The 15008-nt window shown below is 41.9% G+C and overlaps 1 protein-coding gene and 1 long non-coding RNA gene across 6 annotated transcripts in view; one reads left to right on the top strand and one right to left on the bottom strand.

Annotated features, from left to right (window-relative positions):
• dlgap1b (discs, large (Drosophila) homolog-associated protein 1b) overlaps positions 1-15008 on the bottom strand; it is a 108549-nt gene that overhangs the window by 16564 nt on the left and 76977 nt on the right. The gene's annotated exons all lie outside the window — the stretch shown is intronic.
• Positions 2836-6745, top strand: LOC119480816. Its single transcript, XR_005205010.1, has 3 exons — positions 2836-3580; positions 3664-3789; positions 6365-6745. It is a non-coding gene; the product is annotated as an uncharacterized LOC119480816 (long non-coding RNA).

Below are 15008 nucleotides of genomic sequence, written 5' to 3'. Positions count from 1 at the left end.
AATAAACACCAGGACAACAGATGAGAGAGGACGACCGGGTGTTGCAAATGAATATCCAATAACGTTTGTCGCGCGGTAAGCGTGGGCTTTGTGCAGCTGAGTGCTGAACTCTACCAACCAGTTTGCTTTGGATCCTTGTCCAAAAGCGCTTGTCACTGGGTTTCCGGGACAGACTCATGAGATGACAATAAGCTGGAAGGTTCACACAGGTTGATATTACACGGCTGGTGTGAACAACAATGCAGAAATACAAGGTGCATTCTAAACATGGCCTCCAGTAGGCTCCTATGATTACTGTAAAAAACACAAAAAAGCCTTGAGTTTCAAAGTGTTGTGTTAAAATAAAGAAAGCAGGTTTGTTGCTTATTACTTATCACTGCTGATCAGCTAATACTGAGACACAACAAACCCTGCACACACAGTACACAATGGTCCTTTCAAAGTCCGCTAACAGTCCTCTGAGTCACCTGAAAGTCTCCCAGAGACCCTCATGTCAGTCGACGCCTCTCAGCCAGCGGAGGTCAGAGGTCACCAGAGAGGGTTTCTGCTCTCCAGATGCCTGAACTCTCTCAGACACAATAGCTCACTGTGTGTGCATGAGGGGAAGGTGGCAGTCTGCCTTTTAAAGCAGTATATTTAGCATGTGTGAGTGCTCGTCGGGGAGGGAGTTGTTGTAAACATCCTGCACTAACTGCAGAATTTAAATTGTTTGTTTGTTTTTTAAACATAAGCGTGCATATCAGCGCCAAACATTTGTTAAATATGCCTCCGGTGTCCTCAGACCAACAGTTGCTATCAACAAAGCCGTGTGCTCAGTGCGTCCCTTTTGACAGAAACCCGCGACAACAGTGGGGAACTGCTCCGGCAGGCTTGCGTCTCCTGAATCGCTAGATAAGAGTGTGTTTACAACTGTCAGCCAGCGCTAAGGCTGGCAGGCAGCTGCTCGCCGTTGGGCAATAGATTCACTTCACTTAACCCACTTTCCTGAGCTTCAAATTAATAAAGAGCCTGGTTACCTGCATTCCTCTTTTATGGCATGACGCCCTGTCAATCAGTGACAGGCAGGGAGAGACATGCTGAGAGTTCAAAACCGAGTTCACTTTCAAAACAAACTTCTTAGTGATCACATTTATTCAGGATCCATACTGCCTTACAGCTTAGTGCTTGATTCCAATTCATATCGGATTCTGATCTTCCTCGTTGTCGGTGTTTTGGTTCATTTTGTAAAAAGTAAAAAAACAACAAAGTATGTTGTACATTTTGTACTACATTGTCATTTGCCAGTGCCTTCGTCATTTCAAGTGTTGATTGTAAAAAGGAATGTTATTTCTTATCCACCAGATGTAGTGTTGTGAAGTTTACCTACGTGGGGGAAATTACATCTCCCTTGCAACTATGAGATATTTCTGCAACTGAAGTGAAACCTCAAAATAAGATAAGTAAGTAGTGTAATTGTTGACACTTTAAATAGCAGCTAGATGTCATTAGTTACACTGTCAGGTATAATCATCTAAGATTTGGTATAAATTAGGGATGCACCGATACCGATACTGGATCGAATATCGGGCCGATACTGACTCAAACAGCTGGATCAGCATATCAGCCGATCTATTCAATTCAATTCTATGATTGTATACTAAATACATTATTACTGTAATTTTAATTTCTGTTTAGTTTTTGACAAATTTGTCGCTGCATTAAAAAGGTTTTCACTTCAATTGTAATTCCTGTTAATTTTGAAGATTGTTTTACCAAGTTGCTGGTGTACGATTTATTATTTTAATAATAAATAACAATTACATTTAGTTTTACAAAGTTAAAAGTGCAATGTTTAAGTCAAGCCAGATGTTGCCTAAAAGAATGACCCCAGTCATTTCTACACAGTGAGACATACAGCTTATTAAGCAAACACTGGTATCAGATCGGTGCTGAAAAAGTCGGATCGGTGCATCCCTAGTATAAATACTGTACGTAAAGTTCCTCTGTGTACAGTTCTGGAGCATGTGAGCTAATCTCCTGGAGACTTTTCCTACATGACGGCAGTTCTCTCATTAGACCTGCCCCTGTGACGGCTCCGGGCCGTTTCCATTGTTCTCCCTCACTCCTTGGCGAGAGCTTTACCCCTGACTAGTGCACAACCACATGAAGAGACACATTAGTCTTTTGTTTCTGTCCAAAAAGAGCTGCCTGCAGGGGGTTGAAAGAGAGAGCATAACGTAAGAGGAGAAGGACAGAGATAAAGAACGGATAATGGAAAGAGAAGTGAGAAAAAGGGGGTGAACAGGACAGAGGATAAGTCTGCTGTGCTGTTTCCTTCAGTTCCTGTACATTCCAGCTGCTTCGTGGGGCATAAACCTGAGCATTAGCTCCAACGCTAAAGCTAACACGCCCACACATCTCACGCATGCTTTCACTGCACTCGTTTCCCACAGCATTGCTCACCGACTGACTGAGACTTTAAGAGTAGACTGCGCGGAGTGACACATCGCATGTGCCGGCAGTGACAGCAACCGTATCAAGCCGTGGTGGCATACCTAAAAACAGAATCACGGAGCTGGGGGAGGTCTGTTAGTCATTAAAATGAAACCGGCTTTGTGATTGAGCGGTGACTAGGTCGACATAAATCTAGTTAATGTCAAGCACACACAGATAAAGATAGAGTGAAAGAAGAAGCGAGGAGAGTCTTAATGGTGGCATTTTGTGTTGCTAAGTGGATAATACAGCCCACTTAGGCCGGTGTCTGCTACACTAAAAATAAACACAGCAATGTTGCCACCACACTGTCTCCGAGTGCTAAACACAGCTCGCTGATAAAACATGACAAGACTGTCCACAAGAACTGAAAGTCCGTGGAGTTACAGCCGAGTACAGGAAAACATAACCGCGAGCCTGGGGAGTAATGGACTCTGGGACAAAAACAGCAAAGACAGACAAAAAAGACAAGAGGCTGACACACATATACGCACAGAAGAATCGGGCCTTAAGTGAGAGGGCTGAAACACAATGCCGATGTCATGTCATTACATGAAGGATCACTGTGCTCGCTGCAGCTGCTATTTACATATAAATGCAGCAGAATGTGGTCAAAAGTTCACTTCTTCGTTCCGTGCAACAAGCACTCTGAAAGATTAACGCCGAGAGGCAAGAAAAGTCAGAGCACGATTCATAAAATGACTGGGCACAAAAAGTAACAGGAAAGCTGGCTGCCGGGGTTTTTACAAGCGTTTGAGTTTACTCTTCCAGGAATGCCGTGAAACATCGGCGACGGGTGTTGTTTCACAGCCCTGTTTTTTTTTTTTTTTTCTTCTCCTCCTCGCATTCCTTCCTCCTTTTCCCCTCTGTTTGACGTTCTTTGTCCTGACCACTTGCACATGGAGGGGAAAGGAGACACTGGCGGGGCTTAATCCACCGCCAGAGGCATGCTAAAGCCATCTGGGCCCAAAACCAAACGTAAGGCCTTCTGCGTCGCCTATATGAGAGGAAGAGGAGGAGGCGGAGGGGGGGGGTGGAGGATGGATGGAGAGAAGGAGATGGAAAAGTTAAGAGAGAGAAAATGAGAGAGGGAAGAGAGAGAGAAAAGGTAGGAGGTACAAGAGGGGCTATGGGGGGATTTGGAACAAGAACCAGGCTATACTGACGCATACTGTCTTTTGTGGTTTCCAGTCCTGACCCTGTGACCCTATACATCCTGTTGAAGGGGGCGGAGGGAAAGACGAGATGGCAGCTATAGGCACTGGCTGCATGGGAGTGTGTCCAAAGTAGCGAGCGAAGGAGACGGCATGTATCGGGGTAAATATGAATATAGACGCTCTCTATCTGTCTCTCAGGTGTGATTTCTCACACCCCTCTTTCCCTCCCTTTCCTGCGTGTTTACATCCACTCCCTGCTGAATCTTGTGGGGGAGGAACAAAACAATAGTCTCTCCAACATTCCCACTCTCCTGCCGAGAGCACTCGTTTGTCTCCTGCATTCCTTTCCCCATTCATCTCTTTCTCTCTCTCTCTCTCCCCTCCTGGATAGAAAAAAAAACTGCTCTTTACACGGGGGAGGGGTCTGCGTCTTAAAAAAAAAAACCTCTGAGTGGAGTCAGCACCCCTTGAACACAACCTCCCCACCTCCTCCCCCTTTCCTCCCCGTTTTACTTGGTTAGTGAAGCAGCAAAGCTCAAAGAAAGGGAGGAGAAAGAGGAGATGCATTCTTTCTCTCCCTCTCGCTGTCTCTCAGTGTGTACCGGGGGTGAGCTGTGGCTTATTTTTAATGACTGGTTAAAAAAATAAAAAAGAGGGAGGACTGGGTCTCTTCCCCCGCCGGCCGCTTACACACAGGCTCAGTCACTCAGACACACACACATTACTGTAGCCGAGTCTGGGACTTTCACAGAGAAGTCTTTAATTTGCGCTGGGGCCCGGCCTCCCACACTGCACGGCCCAAACCACCCACTTACAGCCATGCACCATTCCTCAGACTTACTCCAACATACCCCTCCTGAGCAGTGAAAGCAACATGAACCACGCAATTTAGCTGTCAAGTAAAGTCTAAAAACCTTCAACATTCTGTCAAGAGAGCAGAGCAAAAAAAGCATGTTTCGTCTTTTACGCCTCCTTGGAGGAGATTTAACTCTATATCCCAACTCCTGTTCTGTTTTTTTTCATTCACGCAGAGCTTTGCGGGCCCTGCCTTGCCTTAGCTTAGCATGCAGGAGCCATGAGGATCATCCACAGTAAACACTGAGGAAATCCTTTGCTTTTTCCTTTGCTCCTTCTGATGCCAAAACACAGACAGGAAGAGCAAAAAACCTGACAGAGCAAACCCCCGTTCAGACACGCCAAATGTGCTGTTTACATGTTGACATTTGGGAAAGTAATTCCTCAAAGTTAAACTGCAGATTCCTTCTTTTTTTTTTTTAGCAGGAAGCTGGTGTGTTGTTTCTGCAGAGTGGGGGGACAGCAGGGGTCCGATGCCGCAGCCATTCTTTGTGTTTGCCGTAGCCCTGTCAGCTCCTCCCTGGTCTCATGCCTTTTTTTCAAACAGAGCAGGAGGAGAGACGTTCTCTTCCTGTGTCAAAAGATATCTACTCTTCCTACCTAAATAGCTATAATCAAAGCATTCCAGGCCTTAACAAGCTGGGACCAATTAAGTCGTAAGTAAGTAAACACGAACACCTAACAAAAAGCTTTAAGTCCCGTTGCAGATTGATCCTATTGACTTTTATTGTGCTTTTAGAGCATGTCAAGACAGGAAATCACTGTCGATTCAAGTCGTAGGAAAATGCACAATGATTACACGTGATTGATACAATGATATAGCAATTTCTGCACAAATATTCAGCAAGTGCCTACAGGTGCAATTCATCCTGCATGGGTTACTTGAGATCACATTGCACCAGAGCGTCATGTTACGCATTATTTGGGCCACACTCAACACAAATTTGACTGCTTCAAAAGGAGCTGAGGCTATGATGACATCTAGTGAAAGCTTTCATACTGCAAGAAGTCAAGGATTTCCTTTGCTTACATCTGGATCACAAGATTTACTTCAAATTCAATTTGAGATCAGACGCGTTCGAGTTAGTTTACTAAATTCAGCTGTACAAGCTGGAGTAACTGGTAGTAAATCCACAGATGTAAACACTTTTCAACTAAATTCAATCCCTCTGCATCTCTTAATCTGATGACAAACGGCCTCAAATTGACATTGAGCCGTATAAAAGAGTGTTTTTTTTGCCTTGTGTCAGTGAAAGAGCGACAGTGCAAGTTCCCACTGGCTTGCATTCTCAGACAGCCGTGACAGGATGAAGTAATTACTGAGTGGCTGACACACCAGCATGGTTGGGATTTATCTCCTCCAGGAAGAGAGATAGCCAAATCACAGTTTACCCACATCGAGGCTCCCAGCCCGGGCTTGATCCCGCAGCTGCAAACGGAGAAGCCACACACAGACACTTTGACACCGTATACAATCACATGGGCGCGATCAGTAGCTCCATCGAGGTACGCCTGCCAACCATCTTTCTGCTTTTCACTCCACATGTATGCAGAGCGTGTGCTAGTGTGTCACCACATGCCTCGACCCAGCCCTTGTTTCCTGTCAAACACACCTACTCGCACCATCAAAGCATGTGGGATGACAGCATTATGCAGGTGTGTGTGTGAGAGAGAGAATCGGAGAGACAGATGACACCAGAGTACTGTTTAATTTACATCCCCCCTTTGAATACTAATTCCACCTTAGAGGATGGCAGCTTTGATCCACTGACACACAGGTGTATTTCACGTGCAGCGGCATACGTTGCTAAGGCAGGGCTTTATCTGTCCCTGTAATTAACGGCAGAGCATTGAGAACTATCTCTGTGTGTGTGTGTGAGACTGAGGAAACAGACATGGCAGGAGGGACTGATGGAGCTCAAAGCAGCATTCCTCCTCATCGTTTGATCTCCACGTCTCTCAGGCACGTATACATCAAGCAAAGCATGAATGTCTGTCATGATTCATGAGTACAGTATCACACACACTGATCACTCGTTTCCTCGATTTCCGTCTTTCACACACAAACGTGTCACTGTGCGTCTAAAATAATGTCTGACAGCAAGATGAAACTTGTGAGTTGGCCCATATACTGAGACCCACTGCTGTGGGGAGACATCAGAAGACAGGCTGGATTTATTCTAAAACTGGGGCTCCCTCTAGTGGCGATAGAGCAGAATTGAAAAACTGAAAAATGATTTATTATGAAGCAAATATTTATGAGAAAAACATCAGCATGTCTATTTTTAAAACTAAATCTGGTTTAAAAATGTTACAGATCAGAAATGCTTAAAAATCCTTGTTTAATCTGTTACATTTTCTCCTTTTTATTAAATATCCTACATATCCACTTCACACTTAAAGGTCTTATTAATGACATTTTATTTAGATGAATATTGTTTTTTAAATAATTAGGGCTGTCAATCTATTAAAATATTTAATCGCAATTAATCGCAAATAAATCATACATTTTCATTTTTTGAAAATGTACCTTAAAGGGAGATTTGTCAATTATTTAAAACTCTTATCAACATGGGAGTGGACAAATATGCTTGCTTTATGCAAATGTATGTATATATTTATTATTGGGAATCAATTAACAACACAAAACAATGACAAATATTGTCAAGAAACCCTCACAGGTACTGCATTTAGCATAACAAATATGCTCAAATCATATAATGGAAAAAGTAGGAATTTGGCTTTTTGGTCTTCTACTTTGGTCATTTGTTTTGCTGATGCCCACAAGAACACAGCAGTTAAATTTACTGTCATTACATTAAATCAGTCAATACAATTTTTACGTGTGCGTTTGATAATTTTTAAGTCACGTTTTTTCACGATTCTGAAGAAATTCCAAACATTGAGTTGCATTTGACCACTAAATGTTAAAACTGGGCAGTCATCTCAGTGTACATATGTACAATATGTATTAGAGAGCAAGTTTTACTTTGTTTGTATTGTTCTTTTTACTGGGAACTATGCATATTTCAGTAAGGTAAAAACAGGAAACTGATTTTTAAAATATGGATTATGAGTTGGCTATTCTCACACAAAACATTTAAGAGGGATAGTTACTTGGAAAAAGCCTGGGAGATGAGGAAAAAAGGAATAAACAAATAGATAGCTCGCACACTGCAGGGCTGTGCAATAAATTAGTGAGCATTGGATTCCTGCAGTGTGTTTATTCCATGATCTTCTCACCTGAAGCTCAGCACCTGCCTGTTTTTGGATTGGATGTGCGTGTATATACTGTATATATGCCTTAGATGAGGAAAAAGCCTTTTATCAGGATAAACTTTACACTTTCAGAATGCTTTTCTAGTTATTTGAAAATATGCGCATAAACATGTTATTTGAAATGATTAATATAATGTTAAAAAGGATGAAGTTATTCTTTTTGAAGTTTGATTTTTATGGTTGAAGTTGTCTCTTATAATCCCGTGTGGGATGAGCTAAATACTTGGCATGACATCGAAATAAAAGCTAACTAAATACAAAATATAAATGAGTCTCTGAGCATCGCATCAGATATAAACAACATTAAACTGGCACAACGGTCATCTTTCCTGATATTGTTGGTGATCACTGATTTTATGAATCAAGTCAGGACTTTTTTAAACCAACACCCATAGTGCTGTACCATCTAAACTGTCTCTTTTTATGTTCATATTTATCCATGATAGCAGCCGAGCTAGCACCATATGAAAGCTACTCCTCCTGTACAGTATTTTAATTTTGCATTTTACTTTGTTTCAAATACTTTATTGATATTACTGAATAACTGGAGGTTTTGTTCATGCAGACAGCATGCATTTCAAAATGTTCCACTAAGATAAAAACATGCAATGCGTATTTAGACAGGAGACAATGTGTTGGTAAGGAGTTGGTAAGTAACAGGATCAGAAAGCACATAGTGCTGCATAGCTTAACACGGAACAGTTTTAATTAACGCCCATATTTTCACCTGACCTCTTTATCTTTGTTCTTCTCTGCTCTGCTTTTCATGTGGATTACTAGAAAATCTGGAATTAACTTTGCCCACAGCTCAGAGGAATTAAGAGGCTGATGAAAGAAGCTGAAAGACTAGAAGTGAGTAAAGAAAAAGTAAGTGAAGGATCAGATCCAAAGACACTTTGGTCTGTTTAGCACCCCTGAGCCAGCGAGACTGTTTATGAGTTGTCTGTCATCACATCTCATTCCAAAGTTACTGAAAATGTGGACACCTCATATGACTGAAGTAAAAGTGTCTGTGTTTCCCTTGGCAAGTACTTCATAAGCTCAGCTTTAACATGATAATTGCTCCTTAAAAGACACGGTGAAAGACAAGGAGGGGGCAGCGGAAGTCTTAGCACCTGGTAAAAGTGAGAGTTGCTGGGAATATATGACTGGATAATGATTGAGAGAGAGAAAGTGGGGTGGGGAGGAGACTCATGGGAGTGTGCTTTGGCAATGCTGTCTCACTCCAATAAAGTCTCACGGAAATGAAGTGAGAGGAAGAGACAGAGAGAGAGAGAGAGAGAGAGAGAGAGGGGGATATTGCAAGCTGTGACTGACTCTGTTAGTCCCTATGGTCACATAGGGGGACAACAAACCTGAGACAACTACACTTTACAAAGTGCTTTCACTGCACTTACACTACAACATTACCTCAGCATAGAGCTTAAAGTATCCGTCTAACATTTCAGACCATACATTATAACCTACTGTCTTTAGTACATACAGTTTCCACATTAGAAGAGCACTACAACATAACCTGATTACCAGTAATACTTAGCAGTAATGCAACTGTTCAGGCAGCTGTTTTGTTTCTCTGACCTTTACGAACGTGATAGTTGGTCTGTACATTCAGATGGAACAAAATAATCTGAACGCAGTATTTTATTAGGGTCTGCAATCAGAGTCATGTTACATGGTTATATTGACATATTAAGTAAATTTAAGATTATAAATATATTGTTTAGATGAACAACTTACTTTTTACAATTTGTTTTTTGTACAAATTAAACAAACAAGTTATAATGTGTTGATTACTGAGCTTTAAGGCCCTGACACACCAAGTCGTTGGTCAGTCGTCAGACAGTTTGGGGCCGTCGGTGAGCGTTTGTCGGCCTAGTTCTTGCGGTGTGTCCCGCACCGTCGGCTTTAGTCTGCCCTCGTCAGAGTTTTTTTCAGCCGATTCAGCATGTTGAATCGGTGGCGGCGCCCGTCGGTGCGAGAAATCACTCTGATTGGCTGTTCAGCTTAAGCGAATCAGTGAACGAGAAGAGAAACCGAAGTCGAACGAGTAAAGTCAAGAGGGCTCACATATTTTTCATTTTCATCTCATCTCATCATTCCAACACACGGATATTTTCACAACGACATGGCCATCTGGAATGAAGCTAAGTGATGAGTGAGAGTGGTGTGAAAATGGTCAGCAAACGCTGCTTTGTCTCATGTACGTATCATAATAACGGCTTGTATATCTGCCGTCCTCGGTCTTCCGGTTTCCCTTTTTGAATGGCAGATACAGACTATTGCAACCTGCTGGTAGGGAGAGTTATTTCATCTCACGCAAGCGCAGGACGTACGTGGCAGTTGGCTGTTGGCTGTTGTCTTTGCGGTGTGTTCGAGTGCAACTTTTTGGCCAAGACGCAGGCAAAGTGAGGCGACTCAACGGTTGGCCTTCGTCGCTGCGAGTTCTTTGATGTCGGCTTAGTGGTCGGGGCCTTTAGAGGTGCTGCCAGGCTTACTTTTTTACCCTTGGACAGAGCCAAGCTAGGTGTTTTAACCTGTTTCCTGTGTTTATACTAAGCTAACCGTCTCTTGGCTGCAGCTTCATATATACCGATCAGATATGAGAGTGGAATCAATCTTCTTATTTAAGTCTCGGCAAGAAAGCAAATACACACATTTCCAAAAATGTTGAACTATTCCTTTAAACATTCATTACAACTGTTTTTTGGTCCAGAGTTAAACCACAAATGCAACACTTCTCAACCGGTTGATACAGATCTACATAAGAAAGTCAAGCCAGAGGGTAAAATGTGACTAAACATATTCCTTTTTGAAACTGAAATACTTAAACAAGCAGTGACTCTGTTCTTCAACATGACCTTGCCTGCCGGGAGCAGTCATTCCTGAAACAGCATTATCAGTTTAAATGCCAATACATTTAAACAGCTGGTTGTGCAACTGTGCCCTCGAGAAAACATTGTTTTTTTCAAGATGAATTTTGAGCCAGCGCTGATGGGTTGGAACAATTTGTGACTGAAACTGAGGGAAACTAATGATCCCCCAGGGTCAAACAGGTACAGCAAAGAAAGTAATGTGATTCAGTTGGGAAAAAATGTCTGTAGGCTACATTATGAGCACAAAACAGGATATGAAGTAAGCCAAAACATATAAGAAAAACCGTAAAGCAAAGAGATTGACTGTATAGAATGTAAACAATTATATCACATTTAAAGTAACTATGATTGAAAGTGTTACAGTGACAGTACTAACTTGCAGTGGTTTTATTTACAGCTTGATAATTAAAAGGTGCTGTGTGTAAGATCTGGTGACATCTAGCAGTGAGGTTGCAGACTGCAAACAACTGAAACTTCTCCCGTGTGCCAAGCGTGTAGGACGACTATGGTACCCGACGCAAACAAGTGAAAGGCCCCATTTAGAGTCAGTGTTTGGTTTGTGTTCTGGGCTACTGTAGAAACATGGTGGCCGGCTCTGTGAAGAGGACCCGCTCTGTATGTAGATATAAACGACTCATTCTAAGGTAACAAAAACACAACTATTCTGATTTCTAGGTGATTTTACACTAAAGAAAATATACTTGCCAAAATATCCCCCTAAATGCTACACACTGTTCCTTTAAAATGCGACTAAGGCCTTCCTGGATGAATGCGTCCTTCTCTAACTCCGTCATTTACATGATATTAACATGATCCCATATGACTATGGCCTACTGGAATCACCGGACACATGTGTGTGTCAATGGCATATTGTACTCAGGAGGGTCTTGGCGCCTCGGCCGAAAATAGAAAGCGGAAAGCTGGCAGGTGAGCGGGCAGGCAGCATAGCTGGCGAGAATGGCGCGTGTGCATGATGACTCACTGAAACACAGATGGTCAGTTGGAGACACGGGTCCGCAGACTGCTCGTCTGTCACACAGTAGGGTGTTAGGGGCTCTCCATCTACCCTATACGAACTGGCAAGTGGCACCACTGATCTCTTTTCCCATAAGGCCTCTGGGGCTAAGCAGCTCTCTCCCCTGCCCTCTGGATGCTCACTTTAACAAGATGAACCCCTATGAACTCCAATTCCAAGGGGGGCCCCCCTCCGAGTCTGACCTAAATACCCTGCAGCGGGAAGGCGTGTGTTGTGATGCTCTGCCAGGCGTTGCTCTGTGTGATGCAGGCCACACCTGTCGTCCTCCCATCAGAGATATACTGAAATAGACTGGGAGCTGGGAGGTGTTCAAGATTTCCCGGGTACCATGAGTGGAGAGGGAAACAAACAGCATGTCTCAGTGTGCTCACATGGTGTCCAGTTTGGAGGGAAAAACCAGCCCCCTTGGGGATAACTGGAAGTTTATTTAATAACAGTGTCAAGAGCTTATCAGCCATAGGTCATGTATGACTCCACAGAGGGAAAACATTAGTAAATTAAATTACATTTGATTAAAGCTGCAGTGGGTAGAAATGGCGCAAACGATTAAAAAAAAAAAAGACGATCACCATATTCTGACAGTAGTGCATGAGACAGGTAATATGAAAAAAATCATGTGACTCTGTGTCCTCCGCTGCTCCTAATAGCATCTGCAAGATTTCACAGACCGGAGGAAAACAACCAATCAGAGCTGATCTGGAGTCTGCCGTCCAGCTGCCGTCTATGACCTGGCTGTCAATCACTCGCGAACTACTATCAAACGGTCAAACTAGGCAGCACTGATCAAATATGAATCAATATTCTGTTACTGTAATGCCTATTACTCGCATTAAATGTTTTCAGAAACATCTTGTAGCGTACTGTTTAGCTGTAAAATGAGAACGTTTGTGACTCGGCAGCCAGCCATGTTGAGATCCTTCGAGGAAATACCAAGCCCCGCCCACCAGCCAGAGCACAGCCAATAGGAACGCTCTCTCTCTCTGAAATGAGCTGTGATTGGCCAAAGTCTCCCATCAAGGGCTTGATGTTTTAAAGCTTGAAAACAGAGCCATGAGGAGGTGCAGAAGTCTAGTTATCTCTAAGAACACTTGTATTACAATATGCTGAAAGGTTATTATGGATGTTTTTGCCCAATGATGAAGAAAGCTAAATGTAACTGCTGATAGTTTGATGGAGAAGTATGCATGGGCATGTAGGCTGTATATGCGTGAGTATGCAACTGACTATAGATGTGCATATGTGTTGATGTGTTAAACCTGGACTTGTGGAACGGTTTACACGGCCACGTACTTCAGAAAGTGAGGTTGGAGGACCCACAGTTCTCCAGAAGACTGAGTTGACTCACAAGTACTGTGGCATCTGCATGCTTCTTTTCGGGCATATGCATATAAACTGTACATGTATATTAAAACGGGAAAACAGTCAGGTATAACTATCTGTAAAGTTTGATATACACTGTGATAACACCTTTTCCAAATAAAAATAAAATAAAAAAAAGAATCCAAACAGTTTATGAATAGTTTAGAATTTTTTGGGGGTATTTTTTATTGCATTACTTATAATGTGAATTAGCTTGTTCCTATTGTTATTTTTATTCAATATGAACAACTTCATCCATTTTTAATGTGAAGCATGAATAAGCAGAAAGAAGCATGGGATGGGCTGATAGTTTGTGTCAAGCCACTCACAATAAATACACGACTTCCGGTGACAAATTTCAAAGTAAAAGTCAGTGACGCACTTTCATTGGTGTACCCTGTTATTTCTAGCTGACCTGACTTTGGGTAGTTAACTCCACTTGTTGTTAGCCTTATTTAATTTAACTATATTTTGCATTGAGTCCATCTTACTACTTGTTGCCCCCTTCCCTAACACATGTTGCTTTTATTCTGAAGGCTAACATCCTGCACCCTGCCTCGCTTGACGCAGCTCACCATCATCCCTCTCCAACAACAACAGAGAAACAGCTGCAGCGTTTTTACTCACAAAGACGTATCCAGTAGTCTCTCATGCTGAGCAGAGCACCGTACAGACACTGAAGTAACGACATAAAGAGCTGCAGACACTGATCCGGGATGATGAGATGACAGGAGGAGTCCTCTCTCCCTCTTTTCCTTCTCCACTCTGACGATATAGTGGATCTTATGTCAGGATGTGGACGCGCCTTTAACGCACCCCCCCGCCCAACACCAACACTTTACAGCTCATTCAGCACCGGCTGGGACAGTCCCACTCACTGTCATCCATGATACTCTAAAACTTTCCCCTATGACTTCTTAAGCATCTGTGTTGCAGTAATGCTTGTGAACACACTGTATTATACCCTCATATTCCAATAGAGGGTTTTTATTTATAGGCTATTCATCTTTGTAAAAATGTATAATTTTTAAAATTATTTTGTATTATTATTATTTAGATAATTTGTATTCATCAGTTCAACATCACTAAACTCAAAATAAACTTGATGGAAAACAGGAAATAAATTAAACTATGTGAGAAAACACCATAGAGATGCTTTAAATCTATAAAAAAAAGACAAATTTATAATTTTTCCCACCACCAAATACATTTTTACTAGCTACACAAATGTTTTTTCCCCCCAAAAAGCACAGAATATGACATTTTATTAATGTTTTTAAATGATCAATTATATTTTCAGATATTATCAAAATCTGCACTGACAGGTATGTAATTCTGGTGGTGAATAAATATATATTTTTAAAAGGGACTGTTATTAACTTCTTACACGTATAAATCAATCCGGGTCGGTGTACCATGCGCGCTCACTTGTGGCTACGTTGTTCAGACAAGACTCCAACACAAACTACACGGAAGCACCAAAACCGCAAAGTTCTATCTAGTGAAGCCCGTCTTGCAAAACAGTGTTGGCCGCTGACGCTGACTTTCGTTGACTTAACAGCCACAGGTGTCGCTGTTAACAAACAAGCATTTCTGATTTTTACAAACAGTCCCTTTAATGTATTTATTTGTTTTTTCATAAAATTGTCCAATTCTAAGATATTTAGTCTGACAAACAGAACCATATCGATTTAAAATCCTTTTAGTAGTGTGCACGTAATTCTAGTGTAAACTTTCATATCATTAAACCTGCCAGATTTACAGAAATATTATAGAGGACATGATTTGCACAATACTCTGGCATTAATACTGCATTTATAACGTACATTTCAAGAAATATTCTTCCATTTATATTTAACACACTTAATAGATCCCACTTTTCAGCATTTTCTATTTACTTATTTACACTGTGGTTATACTGTATACTGCACATATTTTTATATTGTGTTACATATTGTAGCATTATGTACATCATTT

This window comes from Sebastes umbrosus, chromosome 21 (genome assembly GCF_015220745.1).
Source record: "Sebastes umbrosus isolate fSebUmb1 chromosome 21, fSebUmb1.pri, whole genome shotgun sequence".
In the NCBI taxonomy this organism is placed as follows: domain Eukaryota; kingdom Metazoa; phylum Chordata; class Actinopteri; order Perciformes; family Sebastidae; genus Sebastes; species Sebastes umbrosus.
The sequence above is the reverse complement of the archived record's forward strand: the minus strand, read 5'-3'. Positions and strand labels throughout refer to the sequence as shown.